Genomic DNA, 12,880 nt, shown 5'->3' with positions numbered 1-12,880 from the left:
CTATTTACGTTTCGCATAAATGAAGGTGAGCTTCTTAGAGATCACATCAATTAATTAATTACTCTTTTAAATGGTTTAAAGAACGTTGAGGTTCATATTGACGATGAAGATCAAGCTATGCTATTATTGTACTCTTTACCCCCTTCATACAAGTCTTTCAGGGAGACCCTAATTTATGGCAGAGACAAACTCTCGTTCGAATATGTGAAGGGTCATTTGTTGAGTAGAGACAAACTCGACAATGAGTTTGGTTTGGATAGCAAGGCAAATATGCAAGCTTCCGTTTTGATAGCATCAAATAAATGAGACAAAATGTGTTGCTATTGTAAAAAGTTAGGTCACGTCAAAGCAGATTGTTATAAATTGCGAAATAAAAGAGCTGTTGAGAGTAACGAGGAAGAAGTTACTGGTGCTAATTTGGCCGATGAAAGTGGTGATAATTTCTTGTTAGTGTCAATGAGCGATAACTCTAAGCTCATGTCCGAGTGGATCCTAGATTCAGGATGTTCTTTCCACGTGTCCCAATAAAGAATGGTTCTCCACATACAGTTTGGTTGAAGGTGGAGTTATGCGCATGGGAAACGATTCATCTAGTAAGGTAATTGATATTGGTACTGTTAAAATTAGGATACACTAAGGGACGATTAGGACACTCTCAGATGTCAGGTATGTACCTGATTTACGAAAGAATCACATCTCCTTGAGTATTTTAGACTTGAAAGGATGCATAATCAACATCAAGTTGAGTGACATTAAAGTATCTCGTGGAGCTCTCGTTTTGTTAAAAGGTAAAAGAACCGACAGTTTTTATATTCTAGAAGGTTCTACAGTGACCGGTGAAATAGGACATCCCTCGTCCGTTACGGAGTCGAAGTCAACTCGTTTGAAGCGGATGCAACTTGGTCATAGGAGGGAAAAAGGTATGACCATTTCGTTGAAGAGAGGTTCTCTTTTGGATGTAAGTTTTGAAAAGTTAGGGCACTGTGTTCGTGAAAATCAGACTCGGGTTAGTTTTAATTTGGCAGTGTACAAGTCGAAAGCTAGAAGTCTTCCAGTTTCTCTGCACATATTCGACTCAATTAGTTCCCTGCATAGTTCAAGATAGGCCCGTGGCGGGCATTGGCAAAAATGGCATTGTGGAAATATGAGTCAAGGTGGAGATTTGTTGAGTATGACTCCTATTTCAGTCAAATTTGAGAAATAATATTTCAGTTAAACTTTGTTTATTTGTTTCAATCAAACTCTGATTAGTCTAGATTATTTTATTATTATTTGACCTATGAATTTAGCCTATAAATAGGTTCTTTTACAACCTTAGAAAATACACCCATAACCCATTAGAGATTAGAACTCATAACACATTTAGAGAATTTTGTGTTTATGTTTTGAGGGTTCTATGTTTTTGGGTTTTCGGGGTTTAGTTTTTATCTCCATCTTTTGTACTCTTCCTTCTTTTGCCATTATAGTAAAATTATCTTTGCCCGTGGTTTTTTATCCTCTTTGGAGGTGTTTTTCCAAATTAAATTTGTGTGTTCAATTTCTCAATTTATTCCGCTATTTTTTTTACTTGTTGCTTAATCGGGTCAATCCCAACATTTTCGTTTTGAGCAATTTAATTTTTTTCTTTTATGTTCTTTTAACTTTTTTTTCTTTATTTTCCATTCTCTTTTGCTTCTCACAAGCTCGTCTCACTTGAAAAAATTAAATTGTTTTTAAAAAATAAAAGTATAAGGACTAGTTTTAACAAATGGAAAACATAGAAAAACTACGTTAAAATAAATGGAGAAGTGAGGAAAACAGAGAGAGAAGCAGAAGAGAATGGAAAATAAAGGAAAAAAAAGGAAAGTTAAAAAAACATAAAAAAATTGCTCAAAATGAAAAAACATAAGGACCAATTGTAGAATTAACCTAAAATTCTCATTTGAAATGATTTAACATGCTACGTTAGCATACCATTACACCATTAATGGCAATTAATAGCCCAGTAACTAAAATGTTACAACACGATAACGTAAGTGACTAAAACGTAACCTCTCAAACATAAGTAACTAAAATGTAACCCGAGACAAATCAAAGTGACTATTTTAATAATTTACCCTAAAAATATCAAATATAGATACCAAATAATATATTAAACCCACATTCAAAATACATTTTGCTACTAGAAATATGGATTTCAATAAGAAAAGAAAAGGTGGCTATGATTTGGAATTTCATTTGGAGAATATGCAGACAGGGAATCCAATTGCATTGTACGAAATCCAACTGGCCATATGAGAGAATATTTGAAGTGCAAATACAAAATGCATTAATTATATACTTTTGTGGTGCCCAAAAGGAGCCAGCAATGCTTTGCTTGCACGGTTCCTACGGCTTTTATGAATGTCAGCTGCCATATCCTTTTTTGGGAGGCAAAAAGGGGGCACAACTGTGCTTATATGGTGGGAGGGCCCTGCCAATTTTATTCAAATTTATTTTGCAAGTTTGTATATGAAATCGCTTCAAATTTCAACACAGTCCGTTTATTAGATTATTAACTTGAAAGCTTCCAAAGCTTGGTTATTGACCATGAAGGTAAAAATAGGTCCTATTGCCATAAGAGGTCATGATCTTCATAATCAATCAACATATCCTCTCCTCTCATGGAACGTGACAGCGTTCAATTTGGTATGTTGTCATGAAACTTGAGTTAAATTAACTAAAATGGAGTTAACACTAGATAAGTATTTTTTGTAGTTGGAAGTTAGTATATTAACTATGTGTAGGCTCACAATGGTAAGATTTGGCTACTAACTAATAAAGAACCCGCACTTCTAGTGTTTTAAAATTTGATTATGAAAGTGTATTTATTTTTTTATTTTAATATTTAAATTTTTTTTAGTTCAATTTCGTACTTAAAGTATGCTTTTGTTATATTTTTTAATTCATTTTTTTGGAATGTTAAAAGAAATTGATAACTAATCACAAAGCGTAATTTAGTGTTGTTTAGTAAAAATAAATATTTTCTTTTATTAAATGTATATACACATTAAAATATATATAAATCAAAATAAATATATAAAAATTCAAAAAACATATAAAATTTAGAAAACAACATATAAATTATAAAAAATTATAAAAATAAAATTACAAAAATACGATAATTGAAATGAAATTAGTTGAAGTTAATAATAATATTATAAACAATATAAAAATATTTTAAAATTTTAAAAATAGTAAAAATAGTAAAAATAATTTAAAACTTTTAAAAATAATAAAAAATTAAAATTAAAATTAAAAAATATGTTATTTATAAGTTTTTAATAAAATTTAAAATTAAAAAATATTATTTATATTTTTTAATAAAAATTAAAATTTTTAAATATAATTTTACAATTTTATTTTTATAAATTATTTTTAGTTTTTTTTCATTTTTTATAATGTTTACATTTTTTAAATTTTTATATTAACATTATTAATTTCAACTATTTTATTTTCACTTATCGTATCTTTTTTAATTTTAATATTTATAATTTTAATTTTTTTTCTTGATATATTTTTATATTTTCTCAATGTGTATATATATTTAATAAAGGAATATATGTAATTTTTACATAAAGATATCACGTGGCGCTTTGTGATTTGCTATCAACCTTTTTTAACGTTAGTAAAAAGTAGACTAAAAAACATAAAAGTGACATACTTTTGGTACCAAATTGGGCCAAAAAAATTTTAGGTACCAAAGTGAGAAAACGAGTATAATTTAAGGGCTAAACTGTGAATTAAACCTGTAAAAATGCATCAAAATTTTAAATCACCCTAATCAAAGTACATGCGAAGGCTTTGGGCTTTTTGATCAATCCGAGTTTGTAACAGCCTGATGTTCAATGGTATTGGAAACAGCAGTTTTAAAACCTCATTTTCATAGTTTGAGTTTGTAAATATTAAATATTAATATTTACGAGGTTAATATAGATATATATTAAAGTTTGGTCTAATAATTTTACTAAATTGATAGTTAATTAAGATACAGGAATTAAATTGTAAAAGTTTATCGCTATAGATTTTTAAATAGCCAAATGACCAGATGAGTAATTAGACCATTTCTAATTGGTCAAACGATGGTGGATGAAGGTAAAATCCACTAACTTTTGTTAATTTAGTTTAATGTTTAATTAATTAAGTTTTAATTAATCAATTAAGATTTACTAAGTTCAAATATAGTATATAAGTTAAATTAAAAGAAAAAAAAAGTCATTTTGCCCATAATCTTCTTCCTCACCCTAGGAAAATATAAATAAATAGGGTTTGAAGCTTTCAAACTTTCGGCAACAATTAGGTAAGTTTAATTAAGTCATTTTCTTATATTATTTTATTTTTTGAGGTCGTTGGAGCTTGATTTAGCTAGTTCATGTATCAATTTACAAAACTGTTAAAGTTTTTAAAAGTTTCTATTGGTGATTTCTTAAAGAAATTAGTGTTAAATTGATAGATTTTAAGTTTAGATGTGAAAAAGGACTATATTGTAAAGTTTAATTGTTAGTTTTGTTCCAAAGGACCAAAGTGTATAAATTACAAAATTGATGTGAATTTTTTTTAATAATAGATAGTAGAGGGTCTTAAAAGGATGTGTTTGAGATCGGTTTTGAAACCAAAGCAAAAAATTGAAGATATTGTTATTTCAGTTTTAGGGACTAAATTGAACAAATATGCAAAACTTAAGGGGCATTCAAAAAATGAAATTAAATAGGTTCATGCATATCATGGAATGTTATAAAATGTTTGGTATTAATAAATTTAATTGAATAATTGTATAGATCGAAAATTAAATCAAACCGAAGATAATCGGGGAAAAGAAAAAATTGTCAGTTAGTCCTTAAAGACTTGGTTGTTTGCTGTTTTTCCATGTAAGTTCGTATGGAACTTACTATTTTTTTGATTTTAATGTTGAATTGTATTTATTTTATTTATAATTTAGGTTATTAAGGAATGGATGAATTAGGAATCAATTGCATAGTATGAAAACTATATTATTATGAATAGGTACAAGGTACCAAAATGGATATGGAATGTTTATAGGATTTGTAACATGTGTACTATTACAGGGCTTGAAATGATACGATTACAATAATGAAGCCCATGTGAACTTAGTAAAAGATTAAGATACGTATGGCATGCCATTAGGGTTAAATACGAAATTGATCAGAGATTTACATTATTATACGAGATCTAGAATTTGTTGCATATTCTCGGTTTATACGTATCATTGATATATCCAAGACTGGTAACCTCGATACGATGTCAGCTTGTGTGAGCAAAACGTTCTCGTGTATCTGAGTTTGATTTACTATAGTTATCTTGGGCAAAATCCTTAATCTAATAGAGATGGAAATATTGAGATGGTTTGAATATAGATTGGATTGTACATGTTTACAAAATGAATTGTTGTATATAAATTCTTACTTATTGATTATGTTATGTATATGTTGGACTAACCTATTTGGTTAAATATGATGATATGTATTTGTTACTACAAAGTATGCCAAAGGATGCCATATTGAATGCCAATTTGTTTAAATGTCTAGCTTGTTGAAAGGTTAAGGTAAGTGTAAATTTATTATGAACTTTCTAAGCATTCAATATGCTTACCCTGTTGTTTTTCCCTTTCTTTGTATATCGTCACTTTGCGGAACGTGTCAAGCGGATCGCCTTCAAGCTTACACTATCCTATTTTTGAGCCAATAGCTTTTTTTTCTTTTTAAGCCCGGAATTGTGGCATGTATATAGGTGTTTTGTATATGTTAACTTTGAATGTTGAACATAGTTTGAAAACTTACCTAATGTATGGTTTTGGAAATGTTAATGTCTAGACGAAATGGTATGTTTTGGTAAATGGTCTGAGTTGTGTATATAGAAAATGAAATGGCATGTTTGGATGTGATTTGACATTGAGAAAGTTGGTATTTGGACAATTGCTTAATATGTATGTCATGATATTGGAATGATGTGTTTAATGGTTGAATATGTGATATAAGTTTATATGAAGTTAATTGTGGTTATTTGCACTTGAATGGTATGTGTTTGTAGTGTTTTGGTGTAGGTGAAGTTGGTCATTTATGCACAAATTAATGAGATTATGTAGAAACTTTGAAATAGGTACCAAATGACTCAAATCTTACCAAAAATAGTGTCCTCATCCCGACGAGCAATCTTCCTCATCCCAACATCGGTCGATAGTGAGCCACGTCGCGACGTCAAGTGGCCTAAGGTCACAACGTGACATACTGTTTTGACGATGTCATAGCATAGAGGAAGTGACATCATGACATCGACCTTGAAGTTTTAAAACTTTGCAATTTGGTCATATTTCGTGCTTGGGGTGTCAAAAGAGCTTTCATGAGCTCAAATGAGGCTCAAATTTGATTGTTTATCATAATTTAAAGGCAATTTCCCCGACAACAAATGTGGCATCCCGTAGTCCGGATCGGCGATCGAGTTGGACGAGGGGTGTTCTAGAGTTGATGGTTGATCGAACCAAATTTTTAATCGAATAATCTTCTTTGTTATTCTTGAGCTTATGATGATTGAAAAGTGGAATCCAAATAAAAAAGCAAATAGCACAAGATAATATAAAACCCCCTAAACTAGGGTTTTTCATTTTTTTATTTCTCTTCTCCTAGTCGAGTTAATGAACACCTTAAATTAATAGATCTTCGATTATAATGACAACAATGATTAGCAATCATAAGCATTACTTAGATTTAGAATAATAAAAAAAAACTACCAATTTGATTTATGCACAAGAAATTGCATAAAACAAATCTCCTTAAATTTTGACAAAGTTTCTCTAAACCAAGGTTCATATTTATAAAGAGATTTTGAAAGAGTTTAATCTTCATTTGGAATTCAACTTCAAACACAATCAAGATACGAGAGTCATTCTTCAAAAAGAAAACACAAGTCATTATTTACATTAAAAAAACCTATCATATGTGTATGCATGTGGAAACTACATATTTAAAATACAGATGTTCGTTTAAAAACAATATGCAATAAATAATGAAGCGTATGAATTGAAACTAAAATAAATTGAAAAGTAGTGATTAAGCATGTGTTTCAAAAAGGGAATCAATACGCAGATCAATTAGTAAGCTTGGCAATTTATATGCCCTTTGGGCTCTATGTCATCGACGAAGTTCCACAAAATTTAATTTAGTACTTATTTGTTGATATTTTGGGGTGTTGGGAGATTGGATTTGGAAAATGAAGCAGAAAATAAGTTTAAGAGAAAACCAAAGTTTTAATTTTTTTTTTCAAAATAAGAACTTGGTAGTGTTATCTAAAGTAATAAATATTTAATCAAATTTCGTACCTTTTAATTCGTCTAGGATGAGCGCTTCAACCGAGTGGTCTTCTCTGTTATCTTCAAGCTTACGTTTGCTGAGTGTGGACTCGCTTCGAATCAGAAATTTTTTTCACAAAATTTACCAGTAGGGTAATTTCATAATTTCTCTAAACTTCTATGGTCAAGTTGTAAAAAAAATATCTCTAGAAATTTTCTGAAATAATTTCTTCAGAGATTTTTCTCTCTAAAACTTTTCTTGAATTCAAGTGTGTGAGAATAATGACCTAAGGCTCTCTTTATAAAGGGAGAGTTTAGGGAGAGCTCAACCAGAATTGAAATTACTTAGATTAATATTAAATTAATAAAATACTATCAAGATAAAAATTAAATCAAATTTAATAACTCATATTAATATTAAATTAATAAAATACTATCAAGATAAATATTAAATCAAATTTAATAACTCACATTAATATTAAAGTAATAAAATACTATCAAGATAAAAATTAAATTAAATTAAATATTAAATTTATTAAAATAATATTATATTTGAAAAAGTTAATTTGAAATCAAGTTGCCCGGTAGAGTCCCACTAGGAGTATAATTCTTCTACTGCTCTACCGTCGAAGAACCATCATTGCCGACCATCTTCCAACCGTCGTGCATGATGGTGCCATCATAGTCACAATTGTTGGGAAATGTGCACATATTGTAGTAAACATGTAATTAATTTTTATTTATTTGAATGATGAATAAATAAATAAAGTTAATTTCACATTTGACTATTATGTTTTTTATATTTTTTGTCTTCATATTTTGCAAGCATAGCGAAATTGTGCCAATCAAATATTAGCTCATTGATTGTCTAAGTTCAAATTGAAGATAAATGACATTGTAAGAACGTTTACATTGTGAGAAAGACAACTTACTTTAGTATATAATCTAAATGAGTTCGTAATCCCGTAAAAGAATCAAAGTGAACATTTGATTCAAATACTAAGAAGGATTATTATGTCGTCTACAATTCTAATTTGGGAGATAACTAGTGTTGGCTATTGGAGCAGTTGATTCCACGAGTAGAGACATAGATGTATTCATTGGTAGAATGATACATTAGACTAGACCCAAGATGAATTAATTCTGAATCCGTTTGTGAATTAATTCACTTGTGATGTTCATGGTGTGATTTACCTAAATCCTGAGTTAGTTACTAACCATGCGTATGCAACTCATGTGCTTTGATATAAGTGTAGACTTATACTCTAAAGATGATTGAGCCCATAGCCGATATGTTGGGTACATACCTTATGTGACTTTTGATGAATTTTTTGCAATTTGATCCACACAGCTTCAGAGAGTTACATGGTCTGAACACACTGTCGTATGACCCCTGTTTTGCATGTTTGTCTTGGTCTTTTGAAAATGTTGCAATATGATCATTGTTTGTCCTCGGGTCAACTCTAGAGCTCATGTAAGCTCATTTAAGACTCAAGAAAAGTTTTAAAATGATATTTCATGATTAAATGGATTAAAGTAATTGAAATTTTGTCTGTTAATTGTTTATAATTGTTTCGTTTTGTATTGTAGTATCCCGTAACTCGATTTCAGCGACGGGGACGGGTGAGGGGTTTTACATGTTGAGCTAGTGGAGGGATTAATCGAACATATACAATTAGGCTCGAGTAATCGCAATTATGTCTAGAAGCATCGTTTTGATAATTTGCAATTTATTTAATCATGGAGTCAGCCCATAAGAAGTACCATGATTGAAAACTCCTTATTGTATACTATTTACGAAAGCAATTCATTCAATTGCTTTATCCAATGATCTCGTCATGTGTGTGTTACCTTCATATGACATCATTGATTCTTTTGAGTTAAATTTGTTCACTCAATACCATCCTATTTTATCTTATTGTCATCATTGTGTCTTATTAATGATTAATATGATCACTGTTAACTAATGACTGTGATAAATTGCTCGTTCGAGAATAAGCAACCTGTAACCATATTTCATATTTATCAATTCACATAATGCCAATGAAAAGATATCGCTAAAATCGAACTATAAATTCTATTATTGCTAGTAAAGTCATGCCATACACAAGTCATGTACCCAACATATAGGTTATCGACTCGATCATCTTTTAGAGTATAAGCCTCCACTTTTTTCAAAGCACAATAGTTACATTCGCATGGTCAATGACTAACTCAGGATTTAGGTAAGTCACACCACGAACGTCACAAGTGAATCAATTCACAAACGAATTCAGAATTAATTCAATTTGGATCCAGTCCAATGTATCATTGTTCCAATGAGTACATCTATGTCTCTACCCATGGAATCAATTGCTCCGATAGCCAACACTAGTCATCTCCCTAATTGGAATAGTGGACAACATAATAATCCTTCTAAGTATTTGAATCAAATACTCACTTTGATTCTTTTACGAGATTACGAACTCATTTAGATTATCTACTGAAGTAAGTTGCCTTTCTCGCAATGTAAACGTTCTTAAAGTGCCATTTATCATCAAATTGAACTTAAACAATCAATGAACTAATATTTGCTTGTCATAATCCCGTTATGTATGCAAAACATTAAAGACAAAAACACAAAAGATATAATAATGAAATGTGACATTAACTTTATCTATTTATTCACAATTCAAATACATAGAAAACAGTTATATGTTTACTACAATATAGACACATTTCCCAACATGGGGATCTCGGTTCCATGAATGTGTTCAACTAGTATTTAGGTTTGTGCTTACTTTTTTGTACACCCTCTAAAAAAATAACACATGAGATATGTATAATATTAAAATAAAAAATAGATTAATTTGTGAGTAAAATGAAATTTAAATGCATAAATACATCATAGTATTATTGAATACTAAGTGCACTACAATCGTTTATCACGTTGTTGTTATCAATCTTGAGTTAGTGTCGAGTTTACTTTTAACACCAACTCAATCAATAATATTATCGATATAATAAAGTATGCATAATACAATTAAAATGTAAATATTATATTAAAATAAACATTTGATTTAGTGGTAAAACTAATTTATTTTAATGGTTATTGATTAAATAATACAAGTTCAAATCTCCTGTAAAATTTTTTATTAATTTTTTTAAAAATAATAAAAAGGCTAAAATATTCTTAAATAATATAATTTATTTTAATTATAAAATAACATTTTATTAATTCGTCCACCAACTTAGTATAAATAAGACAGCAATAGAAAGCTTGCCTAAGAACCCATTGCCAACCTCCCCAGGGTCGATTGGTCTTGCTTGGGTGGTAAGGCACTTGGCCTTTATGCCTTGGGCCAGTGGATTAAAGAAGCCAATCACTAATTAAAACATAATGTTAATTATAAAATTTAATTTAATCTGTGTAACTAAATATTTTGACAAAATCTAATTTTGGTCTGTAAATTTCTTTTTTCTTTTTCTTTCCATACTTGGGAGCAACTTTTTATCTGGTAGAGCAAAAAGCCCATCCAAATCGTGTACGATATTGCAACGCCTCGAGAAAAAAAAATCAGGTTGATAAAATTAATAAATTACAATAAAAATATAAAATATTTACAAAACTAAAATGTATTATAAATTCTTTTAAAATTAAAAAATAGTAATAAAAATAAAAAAAATCAAGACAAGATGATATCGATCTAATTCGAGAAAATTTTAATTAAAAAAACCTCACCCATATTTCTTTTAGTAGCAAAATATTAGAAAAATTCAATTAGAATTAAACTATAAAAATTTACCATGTAACCGAATCTGGTCATCAACCTTAACAGAGGAACACAAGAATTCATGGTATGACCCACTCAGAGTCAAAATTGGTGTTTAACCCAAGTCAAATTTCTATCCTTCTGACTACGTTTTCACAATGGAATATGTCCCCCTATTCAATGGATATTCTCTTCCCTTTTTCATGTTTTTCTTTTAGGTCAATTTTTAAAAAAATTTATTTTAAACATTTAAAAGAATTATAAAATAGATATTCACGTTACAAATTTTATTCATTTTAATCACTCCCGTTAAAATTACTGATGGAGTGATCAAAATGAATAAATTTTGTAGCATTAAAACTTATTCATGATTTTTGTGTAAATTTTGTAAAGTAAATGTTCATTTTACAAACTCTTTCTTTTGGTGCCTAAAATAATTTTTTTTAAAAATTGATTGACTAATTTACCCTTTCTTTTATTAATTATCATCAACATTAATCCTACAAGATGCCCAAAGATCAGCTAGTAAGGAAGATAAAGACATTGAGATGGAAGTGGCAACAAGTGGTGGGTCACCTCGCACCGCAATGGCCTTCATTTTCTTATAGTGGTGGGTCACCTCGCACCTCTTTTCCTGTTCATTCATTGAGTTCACCTAACAAAAAAAAGGATTGGACATTTCCGATATCCGAACCACCTTCAATGAAGTGCGACTCGGAAAGTCCTTGTCTAGACCTCCCCTTCTTCAATGAAGGATAGACGGAATCCGCTCATCCAGTCCCTAGAACACTTCCCAACACTGACTCGCTGGTTGGTTGAGAAATCTGCCTTTGTATCTGTAAATGGGAGGCATTAAACACAATCGGGTGCTCTGCAATCATCCAAACTACAAGCGAGGTTATTCATCTTACATCACTCTCTCCTTCTCCTACTCAACCATCAGATTCATTGTTGTTCCATGGTCAACAGAGGAAAGTCTTGGATCAACCTATTGCTCCCGAGATCAAAGCTAGACCGGAAGTTTGCACCAGCTGCTGCTGATATCCAATCCCTGCTACAAGTCAAAACCGTTGGCACCACAGGAAGAAATTACCTAATTATTATTGAAGCAAGTCGTTGGGTCCGTTCTTGGCCTTAATTTTTTTTATTGTTTTCTTGATATTTACCAAAAAAAGAAAAAAGAAAAAAGAGGAATTCAATAAATTCTATTTTGGTGAGTCTCACTCTCAAGCAATAAACCATGAATTTTATGCATGTTTTTCTAATAGTTAAATCATGATGATTTGTCCTGGTTAAACTCTAGTATGGCATAATAATATTATTTTAAATTTGATCATATTTTCTTTTCTTTAATATTATAATGATAAAAGAAAAGAAATAATTGTTATTTAAACTAAATATTCTTATTAAAAAAATGACAATGATGCAGTCGATTGAGTTTTAGCTTAATTTGCATGGGTATTGTTGTTAATACAAAAGAATGTGGGTTTGAGCGTACTGAAGCACATTATCCTCCTATTTATGGGTTGACGAGGGGTTATAAGTAATTCTAAGCATTGTATATAAAAAAAGAAAAAAATATAATAAAATTATTATTTTAAAATATCAAACTGGATAAGCAATTTGAATTTTATTATTTTTATGTTTTTTTTTTATAATGAAGAGGCTTACATCTTACATCCTTTTTATTCTTACTCCTCGTCAATTCAAGTTTAATGGCAATTAATATGTTTTAAGCATTGATAATTATATTCCTCATCATTGTTTATATTACTAATCATTCAATTATTAATCAATTTTTGGTCAC

The 12,880-nt window shown here is 29.8% G+C and overlaps 1 long non-coding RNA gene across 1 annotated transcript; it reads left to right on the top strand.

Annotated features, from left to right (window-relative positions):
• The first annotated feature begins 11,616 nt into the window (after positions 1–11,616).
• On the top strand, positions 11,617–12,327 carry LOC107927228 (uncharacterized). The gene is made up of 2 exons (XR_001692398.2): positions 11,617–11,970; positions 12,043–12,327. It is a non-coding gene; the product is annotated as an uncharacterized lncRNA (long non-coding RNA).
• The last annotated feature ends 553 nt before the right edge of the window (positions 12,328–12,880 follow it).

The sequence above is a fragment of the Gossypium hirsutum genome, chromosome D11 (assembly GCF_007990345.1).
Source record: "Gossypium hirsutum isolate 1008001.06 chromosome D11, Gossypium_hirsutum_v2.1, whole genome shotgun sequence".
Classification (NCBI taxonomy): domain Eukaryota; kingdom Viridiplantae; phylum Streptophyta; class Magnoliopsida; order Malvales; family Malvaceae; genus Gossypium; species Gossypium hirsutum.
Note: the sequence above shows the minus strand (reverse complement) of the source record. Positions and strands in the feature narration are given on the sequence as shown.